The sequence below is a fragment of the Zalophus californianus genome, unplaced genomic scaffold, assembly GCF_009762305.2.
Source record: "Zalophus californianus isolate mZalCal1 unplaced genomic scaffold, mZalCal1.pri.v2 scaffold_25_ctg1_1, whole genome shotgun sequence".
Classification (NCBI taxonomy): Eukaryota; Metazoa; Chordata; class Mammalia; order Carnivora; family Otariidae; genus Zalophus; species Zalophus californianus.
In genome coordinates this window covers 3,441-16,375 of record NW_023365533.1, presented here as the reverse complement: position 1 = coordinate 16,375, position 12,935 = coordinate 3,441, and the positions used below count along the sequence as shown (strand labels likewise).

The window sequence follows — 12,935 nt, the reverse complement described above, 5'->3', positions numbered from 1 at the left end:
GTTCTCAACAACAATTTGCTCAAATATATATTCTATTCCTCTCTCTCTCTCCAGTCCTTTCGAGATTCCAATTATTCTGACATTGAAACGCTTCATGGTGTCATTTATTTCTGTGATTCTATTTTCACGGATTCTGAGTTGCTTTTCCCTGGCCTCTTCTTTTCCCTTTTTATCTATTATATTGTCTTCCAGGTTGCTTATTCATTCATCTTCCTCATTTACCCTAGCTGTTAGATTATCTTGATTGGATTACAACTCATTGATAGCATTTTTTTCCTTTTTTTTTTAAAGATTTTATTTTATTCATTTGAGACAGAATGAGAGAGAGAGAGCATGAGAAGGGGGAGGGTCAGAGGAAGAAGCAGACTCCCCGCCGAGCAGGGAGCCCAATGCGGGACTCAGTCCTGGCACTTCAGGATCATGACCTGAGCCGAAGGCAGTCGCCCAACCAACTGAGCCACCGAGGCGCCCCTCATTGATAGCATTTTTAAGTTCTGACAATTTGGTTTTCATTTCTGCCCTTAGAGATTCTATGTTGCCACTGATTGATTTTCCCTTTCTAGCCCTTTTCTTCACAATTGCTACCCTGAATTCCGTCTCCGACATATTGGTTATATCTGCATCCATTTGTAAATCTGCACCATAAGTCATAATTCTGAGTCTTTTCTATTTTAGGGTTTCTTCCTTCTAGTTATTCTGTTGATGGATGTTTGAGAGACAGTAAAGAGTCCAAATTATTGACCAGAACCCAAACAAGATGCACCTGTTTTCTTGGGAATTTAGGGCGCTGGTCTCTTTTATTCTCAGCCAGTATTCTTGGAGAGGGGCCTGCTACACTGTTACTGAGGCAACCCTGTTTGGGCAGAGTTGCCCTGCCCCCCTGCAGCATGGGATGGGCTCAGCAGGAATCAGTTTTGGGGGCTTGTGTTCTCTGGCGACTTTCCCTGACGTCTTTCTTTGTCTTTTCTGCAAGTCAGAGTAGAAGAGACCGATTCCAACCCTCTGCCTCAGGGCAGAGAGACCGCAGTCTGTTCTTCAGTGAGCTCTCCAGGCCACACTGTCTCCGTTTATGTCCGTGCTGCTATAAACTGCAACGTCCTGGGTTGTGTGCCCCTCTGCAGCGCCCCCATTCCTGCCTCCAAATCGGAGCATGTCTCTGCCCTTTGTGCTACTAAACGGCCAGCTGCTCCCAGTTCCCACAGGAGACCCTGACGCTCCGTGTTTCTGCCTGGGGACTGCCCTAAAGTCCTTTCCCCACTGATACTACTCTGTGAGTCTGTGCCCTGTTCCTAGCGCGTGAGGCTGTCGCTCACCTGCGGCGTAGTTTCCCCACGGCCAGGGCACATTCCCGCTGCAAATTATCCTCTGATATATACCCACTGAATCAGGGCACCCCGTTTAGTACCTCAAAACCAATGGCCTGCGATATTCTGTTCGTAGAGATCCAGATCTTCTTACATCTTACAGTGGTTTTATGGGTGCTCAGAGTGGTCTGGTAGATATCCAGCTCAATTCCAGGGATCAGTTGAAATAGGGTTCCCTACTCCTCTGCCATTTTTCCTCTCCTATCAAATGCTGACGCTTGATCTCAACTCAGGTCTTGATCTAAGGGTCCTGAGTTCAAGCCCTAGAGTCAATCTCTAGAAGAAAGCAAAAAGTTGAATGATGGTTTTTCCATTATTACAAATAGTTAGTTTAAGTTAATGTAATTTATGTACATTTATCTTATTTTATTATTTTATTGTTTTTAAAATTTTTAATGTTCTTTTTATTAACTCAAACCCAAGCACGAGCTAGAGAGTGTATATCTTCTCTTCATATAGTCACACACATTAATTATTATATTAATTTCATCTTTAATTAAATTGATTAATTTCATCATTAATTATATTAATTTCATCGTCACCTCAGGGTCTACTCCAGAAACCTCTAACTTACTATAGTCTTTAATGGCCAATCTCTGGACTTGGTATAGAACTATGATCTTAAGGTCTCTTTCATCACCTTGGGGATTGCTTTTGCCTCTGCCTTCACTTGTGTTTCCCAGTTCCTGATTTGAGGTCTTCCTCCTTCCTTCTCCAAAACTGCCTTCTGTTGTTGACCATTCTTCAGTAGCTTCCCAGGAAAGGGTGCACGAGTGTTATTTTTTTTTAAACTTTGAATGAACATATATTTGTTCTCTTGATGGTTTGGCTGGTTATAGAATTCTAAATATTTTAAAATTTCTTAATGATGTGGATTTGGATAGATTTTTTTTTCACCTGTAGTTGGGGTACTGCTTGGAAACTTTTGATCTAAAAACTTACCTTCTGGGACATTAAAATATATATATACTTTGATGATTTCCTTCTCTTTATTTTCTGTTTTTTTTTTCTGGAATTTTTAGCATTATGTTGAAATTTCTGGATTGGTTACCCTAATTTGCTAATCTCTTGTCTCTCTTTGTGTTTTTGTTTTACCTCCTGCGAGTTTATCTTTATTTAATTTTCCAACTTTTCTGTCTAGGATTTCCACTTTTGAGCCTACTTTTAATTTCCAAGAGCTATTTTTATTTTTTGAATGATTCTCATATACCACAAATTTTTTATTCATTTATGTGTTGATGGACACTTCGGTTGTTTCAGCATCTTGGCTCTTGTAAATTAATGATACTGCTGTGAACATAGGGTTTTATCTCTTTGACATAGGGTTTTAGGTTCCTTTGGATATATTCACAGAACTAGAATTGCTGGATCATATGGTAGTTCTATTTTTATATTTTTGAGGAAACTCTATATAGTTTTCCAAAGTAGCTGCCCCAATTTACATTCCCACCAACATTCCACAGGGTTCCATTTTCTACACACTCTCTGCAGCACTTTGTCTTGTTTTATTGAGGATGGCCATCTTAGTAGATATGAGGTGATATCTCATTCTGGGTTTGAATGACATTTATACTAGCCAATAAGACCCAACAGTACATTAAAAGGATTATTCACCACGACCAAGTGGGATTTATCCCTGGGCTGCAGGGTTGGTTCAATATCCGCGAATCAATCAAAGTGATACAATACATTAACAAAAGAAAGAACAAAAGGAAGAAAAAGAATCATATGATCCTCTCAATAGATGCAGAAAATGCATTTGACAAAGTACAGCATCCTTTTTTGATCAAAACTCTTCAGAGTATAGGGATAGAGGGTACATACTTCAATTTCATAAAAGCCATCTATGAAAAATCTACAGCAAATATCATTCTCAATGTGTAAAAACTGAGAGCTTTCCCCCTAACGTGAGAAATGCAGCAGGGATGACCAATATCACTACTGCTATTCACCATACTATTAGAAGTCTTAGCCACCGCAATCAGACAACAAAACAAAATCAAAGGCAATCAAATCGGCAAAGAGGAATTCAAACTCTCACTCTTTGCAGATGATATATTTATGTGGAAATGCCAAAAGACCCCACCCCAAAACTGCTAGAACTCATACAGGAATTCAGTAAAGAGGCAAGATATAAATCAATGCCAAGAAAGCATTCCCATACATCAACAACAAGACAGAAGAGAGAGAAATTAAGAAGTCGATTCCCTTTATAAGTGCACCCAAAACAATAAGATACCTAGGAATAAACCTAACAAAAGGGGCAAAGGATCTGTACTGAGACAACTATAAAACACTCATGGAAGAAATTGAGGAAAACACAAAGAAATGGAAAAACATTCCATTCTCATGGATTGGAAGAACAAACATTTTGAAGATGTTAATGCTACATAGAGCAATCTACACATTCAATGCAATCCCCATCAAAATACCATCCACTTTTTTCAAAGAAAAGGAACAAATAATCTTAAAATTTGTATGGAACTAGAAAAGACTCCAAATAGCCAGAGGAATGTTGAAGAAGAAAAGAAAAGCTAGAGGCATCACAATTCCAGACTTCCAGCTATATTACAAAGCTGTCATCATCAAGACAGTATGGTACTGGCACAAAAACAGACACATAGATGGAGAGCCCAGAAATGTATCCTAAACTCTATGGTCAAGTATTATTTGGCAAAGCAGGAAAAAATATCCGATGGAAAAAATAGTCTCTTATAAATGGGGTTGGAAAGATTGGATAGCTACATGCAAAAAAATGAAACTGGACCATTTCCTTACACCACACACAAAAATAGACTCCAAATGGTTGAAAGACCTAAATGTGAGATAGGAGTCCATCACAATCCTAAAGGAGAACACAGGCAGCAATCTCTTCAACCTCAGCCACAGCGAATTCTTCCTAGGAACATTGCCAAAGGCAAGGGAAGCAAGGGCAAAAATGAACTTTTGGGATCTCATTAAGATAAAAACTTGTCCACAGGAAAAGTAACAGTCCACAAAACCAAAAAAAAAAAACAAAAAACAGAATGGGAGAAAATATTTGCAAATGGTATATCAGATAAAGGGCTATTATCCAAAATCTATAAAGAACTTATCAAACTCAACACCCAACGAACAAATAATACAATCAAGAAGTGGGCTGAAGACATGAATAGAGAGTTTTCCAAAGAAGATATCCAAATGGCCAACAGACACATGAAAAATGCTCAACATCGCTTGGCATTAGGGAAATCCAAATCAAAACCACAATGAGGTACCAACTCATACCAGTCAGAATGGGTAAAATTAACATGTCAGGAAATGACAGATGTTGACAGGGATGTGGAGAAAGAGGAAATGGATAAAGAAGAGGTGGTGTATATACACAATGGAATATTATGCAGCCATCAAAAGGATTGAGATCTTGCCATTTGCAATGACGTGGATGGAACTGGAGGGTGTTATGCTGAGTGAAATAAGTCAATCAGAGAAGGACATTTATCATATGACCTCACTGATATGAGGAATTCTTAATCTCAGGAAACAAACAGAGGGTTACTGGAGTGGTGGTGGTGGGAGGGATGGGGTGGCTGGGTGATAGACATTGGCGAGGGTATGTGCTGTGTTGAGCATTGTGAGTTATGCAAGACTGTTGAATCACACATCTGTACCTCTGAAACAAATAATGTAATATACGTTAAGAATGAAAAGAAGAAGATAGCAGGAGGGAAGAATGAAGGGGGTAAATCTGATGGGAGGATGGACCATGAGAGGCGATGGACTCTGAAAAACAAACTGAGGGTTCTCGAGTGGAGCGGGGTGGGGGGATGGGTTAGCTTGTTGAGGGGTATTAAAGAGGGCACGTTCTGCATATAGTACTGGGTGTTATGAACAAACAATGAATCATGGAACACTACATTAAAAAATTGATATAATGTATGGTGACTATACACCTTACTAAAGACTATAGTAAGTTAGAGGTCTCTGGAGTAGACCCTGAGGAGAGATTTCTTCAAAGGATGAAATTAATATAATAATTAATATGTGTGACTACATGGAGAGAAGTTACACACTCTCTGGCTGGTGCTTGGGTTTGAGTTAATAAAAGGAACATTAAAAACAATGATAAATATAAATAATAAATAAATAAATAACAAATAAATAAATAAATAAAGGGAAATAAAATAAAATAAATGTACATGAATGAGACTACTTAAGTAAAAGACACTCTCTGTAATAATGGAAAAACCATCTTCCAACTTGATGCTTTCTATAAGAGATTCACTCTAGGGTTTGAACTCAGGACCCTGAGATCAAGACCTGTGTTGAGATCAAGAGTTAGCACTTAATAGTAGAGGAAAGATGGCAGAAGTGTAGGGGATCCTATTTCAACTCTACTGCGGAATTGAGCTGGATATCTACCAGACAACTCTGAGCACCCACGAAACCAGCCTGAGATGTAAGAAGATCTGGATGTCTACTAACAGAATATCACAGGCCATAGGTTTTGAGGTACTAAGCGGGAAGCCCTGATTCGGCGGGCAGATATCGGAGTATAAGTGGCAGCGGGAAGGTGCCTGGCTGTGGGGAACCTACACCACTGGTGAGTGACAGCCTCACGTGCTGGGGATGAGGCAGAGACTCAGACCAGTCGCGGGGGGGAAATGACATTAGGGCAGCCCCTGGGTGGAAACCCAGAGCTGCGGGGTTGCGAGTGGGAACTCTGAGTGTCTGGCGGTTTTAGAAGCACAAAGGGCAGAGAAATTCTCCGACCTGAAGGCCGGACTGGGGGTGCTACAGAGGGGCGCACAATGCAGGACGATGCAGTTTATAGCAGCACAGACAGAAATGGAGATGGTGTGGCCTGGAGAGCTCACTGAAGAACAGACTGCGGTCTTTCTGCCCTGAGGCAGAGGGCTGAAAATGGTCTCTTCTGCTCTGAATTGAGAATGAAACGGGGAAATCCTCCAGGGAAACCCACCAGAGAAGAAAAGCCCACAAAACTGATTCCTGCTGAACACATTCCCCGCCACAGATAGGCAGGGCAACTCTGCAAAAACAGGGTTACCTGAGCAATAGCGTGGAAGTCCCCTCCCCAGAAGACAGGCTGGGAAATCAATAGGTCAGCAACCCTAAGGTCCCAAGAAAGCAGGTGCATCTACTTGAGTTCTGATCAACAGTTTGGACTCTTTACTTTCCCTCTAACACCATCAACAGAATAACTAGAAGGAAGAACCCCTCAAATAGAAAAGACTCAGAGATTATGACATTTGGTGCAGATTTACAAATGGATGCAGATAAAACCAAGATGTCGGAGATGGAATTCAGGGTAGCAATTGTGAAGACAATGGCTAGAATGGAGAAATCAATCAGAAGCAACATAGAGTCTCTAAGGGCAGAAAGGAAAACTGAATTGGTAGAACTTCAAAATGCTATCAATGAGATCTAATCCAATCTAGGTAATCTAACATCTAGGGTAAGTGAGGCAGATAAATGAATAAGCAACCTGGAAGACAATATAATAGATAAAAAGGGAGAAGAGGAGGCCAGGAGAAAACAACTCAGAATCCATGAATATAGAATCCGAGAAATAAGTGACACCATGAACCATTCCAATGTCACAATAATTTGAATCCCAGAAGTAGTGGAGAGAGAGAGAGGACTAGAGGATATCTTTGAGCAAATTGTAGCTGAGAATTTCCCTAATCTGGGGAATGAAAGAAACATTCGTGTACTAGACACAGAGAGGTACCCTAGAGGAGACCATAGGCAATAACTTCTTTGACTACACCCATATCAACTTCTTTCAGGATACATCTCCAAAAGCTACTGAAACAAAAGCAAAAATGAACTTTTGGGACTGCATCAAGATAAAAAGCTTCTGAAAGAGCAAAGGAAACAGTCAACTAAACAAAGACGCAATGCACGGAATGGGAGAAGATTTTTGCAAAAGATATTCCAGCTAAGGGCTGGTATCCAAGATCTATAAAGAACTTCTCAAACTCAACACCCAAAAAACAAATAATCAAGAAAAAGTGGCCAGAAATATAAAAAGACACTTCTCTGAAGAAGACATAAAAATGGTTAACACACACATGCAAAAATGTTCAACATCATTAACCACCAGGGAAATTCAAATCAAAACCATATTGAGATACCACCTTACACCAGTTAGAATGGCAAAAATGTACAGGGAAAGAAACAACAAATGTTGGAGAGGTTATGGAGAAAGGGGGACCCTCTTACACTCTTGGTGGGAATGCATGTTGGTATAGCCACTTTGGAAAACAGTGTGGAGATTCCTCAAAAGTTAAAAATAGAACTACCCTATCACCCAGCAATTGCACCTTGGTATTTGCCCCAATGACACAGATGTAGTGAAAAGAAGGGCCAAATGCATTAGGAGAAGGAAGGGAAAAATGAAGGCAGGCGGGAATCAGAGGGAGAGAAGAACCGTGAGAGAATATGGACACTGAGAAACAAACAGGGTTTTAGAGGGGAGGGGGGATTGGTTAGCTGGGCGATGGGTATTAAGGGGGGCACAGACTGCATGGTGCACTTGGTGTTATATGAAAACAATGGATCATGAATCACCATGTCAAAACTAGTGATGTAGTGTATGGTAACATAACATAATAAAATTAAAAAAAATATTGACCAAAAAAAAAGAGAAACATTTATGTATAACATTTAACCATGTTGTTAAACTATATTCTCTTTAATTACACATCTGAGAACTAAATAATGGTGAATAAAGGCATATGGGCTTAGATGACCATGGTATTCTCATGAAACTCCAGGAGGAAATAGGGATTCCTTATATAGAGTTATGATTGCAAACTTTTCCTGTGTAGACACAGTTTGAAAATATGTGTTGATGCAGTGAGATGACAAGAATGGATTGTTCAGGTCTGTATTTCATCCCAATTCCAGCGATCTCAGATGTCAAGGGAATGAATTTTGTCATTGTACTGCACTCTAGTTGGGATACTGCCATAGAGAGTGAGCTAGTAAGTATGTAGCAAATTCTCTCAGGGAATGACTTGTCAAACAGAAGATGGAGAAGATATTGGGACAGGCAGAGAAATAATCCTATATTTTGATGAAACAAAATGGAAAAAAGCCTTTATAGTGGCATTAACAAGAATAGCCAAGTTTGCATAATGGCCGAAAACCTGGAAACTAAAAATTAGTGCATGCAGTGGTAAATAGTGATGCTAGTTTCCTTAAGTCAAACTCATTATCTGTAGTGTATATAACTGTGAGCTACTCTTGAAAGAAAATTTCCAGTGAAGAGTAAGACCAATTACGATAATAGGCAAAGACATGGAATGTTCAGTCACAAAAAGCAGATTTTGATTATCTTAAACCAATGTTCATTTATTGTTCATTCAAAATATACAAATAAAAATATATTTGACAGTAACTGTGCTCAATCTGTGCTGATGTCCACGACAAAGTAAAGGGGTTCCACCTAAGATTTGTATGATGGGAATTGGCATGGCTAAAATGAGTTTCAATGTAACTCAAAACGGATAAAGGGATAGAAACTTATGAACCTGCTCAGGTAAACAGTTGTCTTTAAAAACTTTTTAACTATGCTGAATTTCAGGGCTCAGAATTTAAAAGGCATCAAAAGCATAATAATGACTTAAGCCTGAAACTGGCTGTGGATGGAATCAGAAAGCAACATAAATGTATCCTTTAAAAAATATAGAAGGTAGACTAATGAGGGGAGGAACTGAAGGCACAACATGGAATGTTTTGAGATCACCAGGGCAAAACAGGTCTTTGATAAAACCACCTGTAAAATTACACAACATTCTGAGACATGCAGTCCATGACTGCAGCATGTGAATATATAATGATTGCTGAACTGGTGAGAGTGTTATACTTTCCACTATGACTGTATTTTTTAATGAAGACAAACTTTGCCAAATAAAATCCAAGGACTCTTCCAAATAAGTGGGAGAATATAATATAATTGAGAAAATATTAATATGTATTTGTCTTTTCTATATTTCATTGACATGTATCTCCTCCACATCAAATTTTTAAAGATTTTATTTATTTCAGAGCACATACAAGTGGGGGGAGGGGCAAAGGCAAGGGAGTCGGCTTCTGGACACAAATCTGCAATGGATGCAAGGCTCGAACCCAGGACCAATTGCCAACAAACGATAACCTTTTTTATCTTGCATAATGACAGTCCTTTGATAGATCAATTGTAATTAGGATGATGTGCATACGATGGAGACAGTTGACGAATTGACCTTGAAAGTGAGGCAGCAGAAGTATCACCTATCATTGGCATTGTGCACCATGGATTGCCCACCGGTTGCAGATTAGAAAAACGATCCTCACTGGCTGACAAATCCGCATATCTAGTTGGAAAAGTGGAAGGCTCCACCATCATTCCCAAATAAGTGCTCTGTAAGGGAGATATGATATGGTACTGAGATTGAGAAGTTGTGGTTGTAACAAATTTCACAATGTGGCCATTTGCTTGAGTGTAGCTGCTATGTGAGTGCATGTGAAAAGTGGTCAACTGGTTTAAAATAGCATGTGGCTCCATTCCAATTTGTTCCGATGGTCTAACTGACATTGCTGCTGCAGGGGAAAAGTCACTTCTCATAGGGGCCTTTGTAGTAGCAATACTCTGGCTGGGAGATGGCTTCCTTTTTAGAGGCATATTTACATTGGTCGAGTTTGAACATACACTTTCTCCACTAGTTTCAGGAACAAAACAAGAATTAGGATTATGCACTTATCCCCTGCTCTGCAGGGTTTCTTGTTGAAATCTTGAACTAATGATACTGTAGAAGAATTTTTATTCCCAACTCTTCTTTTCATTCTTACACAAAGTTGAGGGCAGCCACATTTAAAATATGGATTATGATAGTACTGTAACTGAAACCAAAGGAGAACATTACTAAATGACTTTTCCAACAAAGATATAAGAGAAGATAACCTGTAAAATCTGACTTTAGTTTCATCACACAAATTCATCAAATAATATGTTTAGTATGTTAGTATTTTTAAAAATTTACTTACAGGGAACAAACGTTTAAATACAGTTCATGAAAGTGTGTTATATATTTACAAATAACAGTGAATAGCACTTTAAGTGGCTTCAGGACCTTACTTAAATTGAAGTTCATTGGTAAGGGTCAAGGAGACTCCCAAAATTTTTTATAACCCTGAATATTTCATGCCTAAGCTGGCCTCAATTTTTGAAAAATATTAAAAATTTAAAGATCTGACTTTAGTCTATACATAGGAACGTATTTACTTCTATTCAAGGTAAAATCTTATATATTCTGTATATAAGTCATAACATTTTTGAATACCTTTCTTAAAATAGAAACTTTTCCCCTGCTAGAAAGCCAGCCAGAGAAGATCTTTGAAAACTCTGTGGCATTTTACTAAATCCATAAAGATTAAGCTGGCGAAATAAACTCTTCATACTTCCAGTTTCTAATATTCTGAAAGGAACTTTTCTCCCTAAAACTTCTTTTTTGAAGAGTTTCTAATCAATCACTACAGAAGTTCCCTTTTCATCCCACCGAATTGACTTGAATTGATCACTTTCAACTATTTTCTGAAGTTTCTGGGGAAAGGTCAGAGAAAGAAAAATCATTATTTTCATCTGGTTCAGAGACACAGAATGTGTAACGTGGTCTTTTTATCAAGGATCCTCCTGACAAGCCCTGAAAAGCATTTTCTTCAATCATAGACCTCAGGTCCACATCTCCAATGAATGTGTGCTCACAAAAGGAGGTTTAATGGAGGCTGTGGAAGCAGTCGATCCATCTTTCGAGAATCATCTTGGATTTCTGAAGAAACATGTGCCATCTCAAATATGTTTTCCTTCAGTTAAGGTTCTCATCTGCGTTGTTTAGAACACTACAGCTTCAAATGCCACTCTGGCTGGCTTACGCAGATAAAATTATGCAGACCATCATAATAGTCCACCACCTGTTTAGTTGTGACCTAACAAGATACCTGTTTCCTAGCAATTAAAGTCCGAGTGTTTACTTTTGAAATTCATTCGGTTAAAATAAAGTACTTAAAATAAAACTTATGTAGACAGGACCAAAAAATAGGATGTCCAAAATTTCCTTTTAATAAATTATTTTAAGAATTAAATACATAAATATATTTAGGCCCGGATATAACATCATTTCCTTCTTCTGAACTCACTCTTACTAGGTTGGTGCCAATAACCTAAAACCTCATAAATGGAAACTGCAAAAAAAAATGAGTAAAACAAAAGATTTAAAATGTTCCGAAGATTTGGAAATTAAATCTGTGTAACCTGTATATAAAGAAAGACATTGAGACCAAAACTTAGTGGTTGCCCTGCGCCAGGTCAGAGGGGAATGGAAAGTTCTGTTTAAAGGATTTTTTTCTGAAGTTGTTGAAACTACTTAAGAATTAGGTAGTATGATACAACATTACAAAGATAAAATTGCCCTTTAATTTTGTATTTTGGAATGGTTATTTTTTTAAAAGATTTTTACTTATTTATTTGAGAGAGCGAGAATGAGAGAGAGAGAGAGAGTGCATGAGGGGGAGGTTCGGAGGGAGAAGCAGACTCCCCGCTGAGCAGTGAGCCCGATGCGGGACTCGATCCCGGGACTCCAGGATCATGACCTGAGCCGAAGGCAGTCGCTTAACCAACTGAGCCACCCAGGCGCCCTGGAATGGTTATTTTTACATAATGTGTATTTGGCCTCAATTTTTTAACAGTAGCCTGAATTTGTTGTTACTACTGACTAAAATAAAATGTAATTAGGTTTCTGAATATAAAGTTAACTTATCTGTTACTCTTATTAAATATTAATTGTTAAATAGTATCAAATATATTTCATAGTCATATTAGTGGAATAAATATGATTTTGTTTGGTATGTCTGTAAATACCTGTTAGATAGTCAGGAAGTAAAAGATTTTAAGAGATGTCAAGAGATCTACCATGAATGTGATCCTAAGAGACTGAGATAAAAAATCACATGACAGTGTTATAAATAAAATCTATTTCTATGTGTCTCTTGGGAAAATTGCTTTTATTGCAACAGCCAACATATTTATACAAAAAGATTATCTGAGGGTAAACTTTGTGCCCAACAAGCAGAATGTACATTTGTAAGGCAATCTTAAAATTGAGAAAATTTCCTTTTCTCTCTATCAATGACCATACTCCAACTACAGTAAGAATTTCTGTAGGTTCATGGTATAATATTGTGACGGCTTCTTTCTGTTCAATATGTGTTAGAAGACATGAATTATTTTTACAATTGTCATATTTTATAATGCCTCAGAAAGAGATACCAACGTTAGGAGGATGTCTTAGTTTAATGTACTTTTTAAACCCAGAATTTTGTGTATTAACAGTAAGTAGTAAACATTTTCACAACAGTAAATATTTCATGAAGATAAAAAGATACTCCCTCAGGGAGGCTTTGTTGGTTATGCATCCAACTCTTGGTTTTTAGCTCAGGTCATGGTCTCAGGATCATAAAATCAAGTTGCAAGTCAGACTCCAAACACAGCTGTGAGTCTGCTTGAGATCCTGTCCCTCCCCCCTTCCC

At 38.4% G+C, this 12,935-nt stretch overlaps 1 pseudogene; it reads right to left on the bottom strand.

Moving 5' to 3' along the window:
* Positions 1-9,564: 9,564 nt before the first annotated feature.
* Positions 9,565-11,198, bottom strand: LOC118356676 (annotated as a pseudogene).
* Between the last annotated feature and the right edge of the window lie 1,737 nt (positions 11,199-12,935).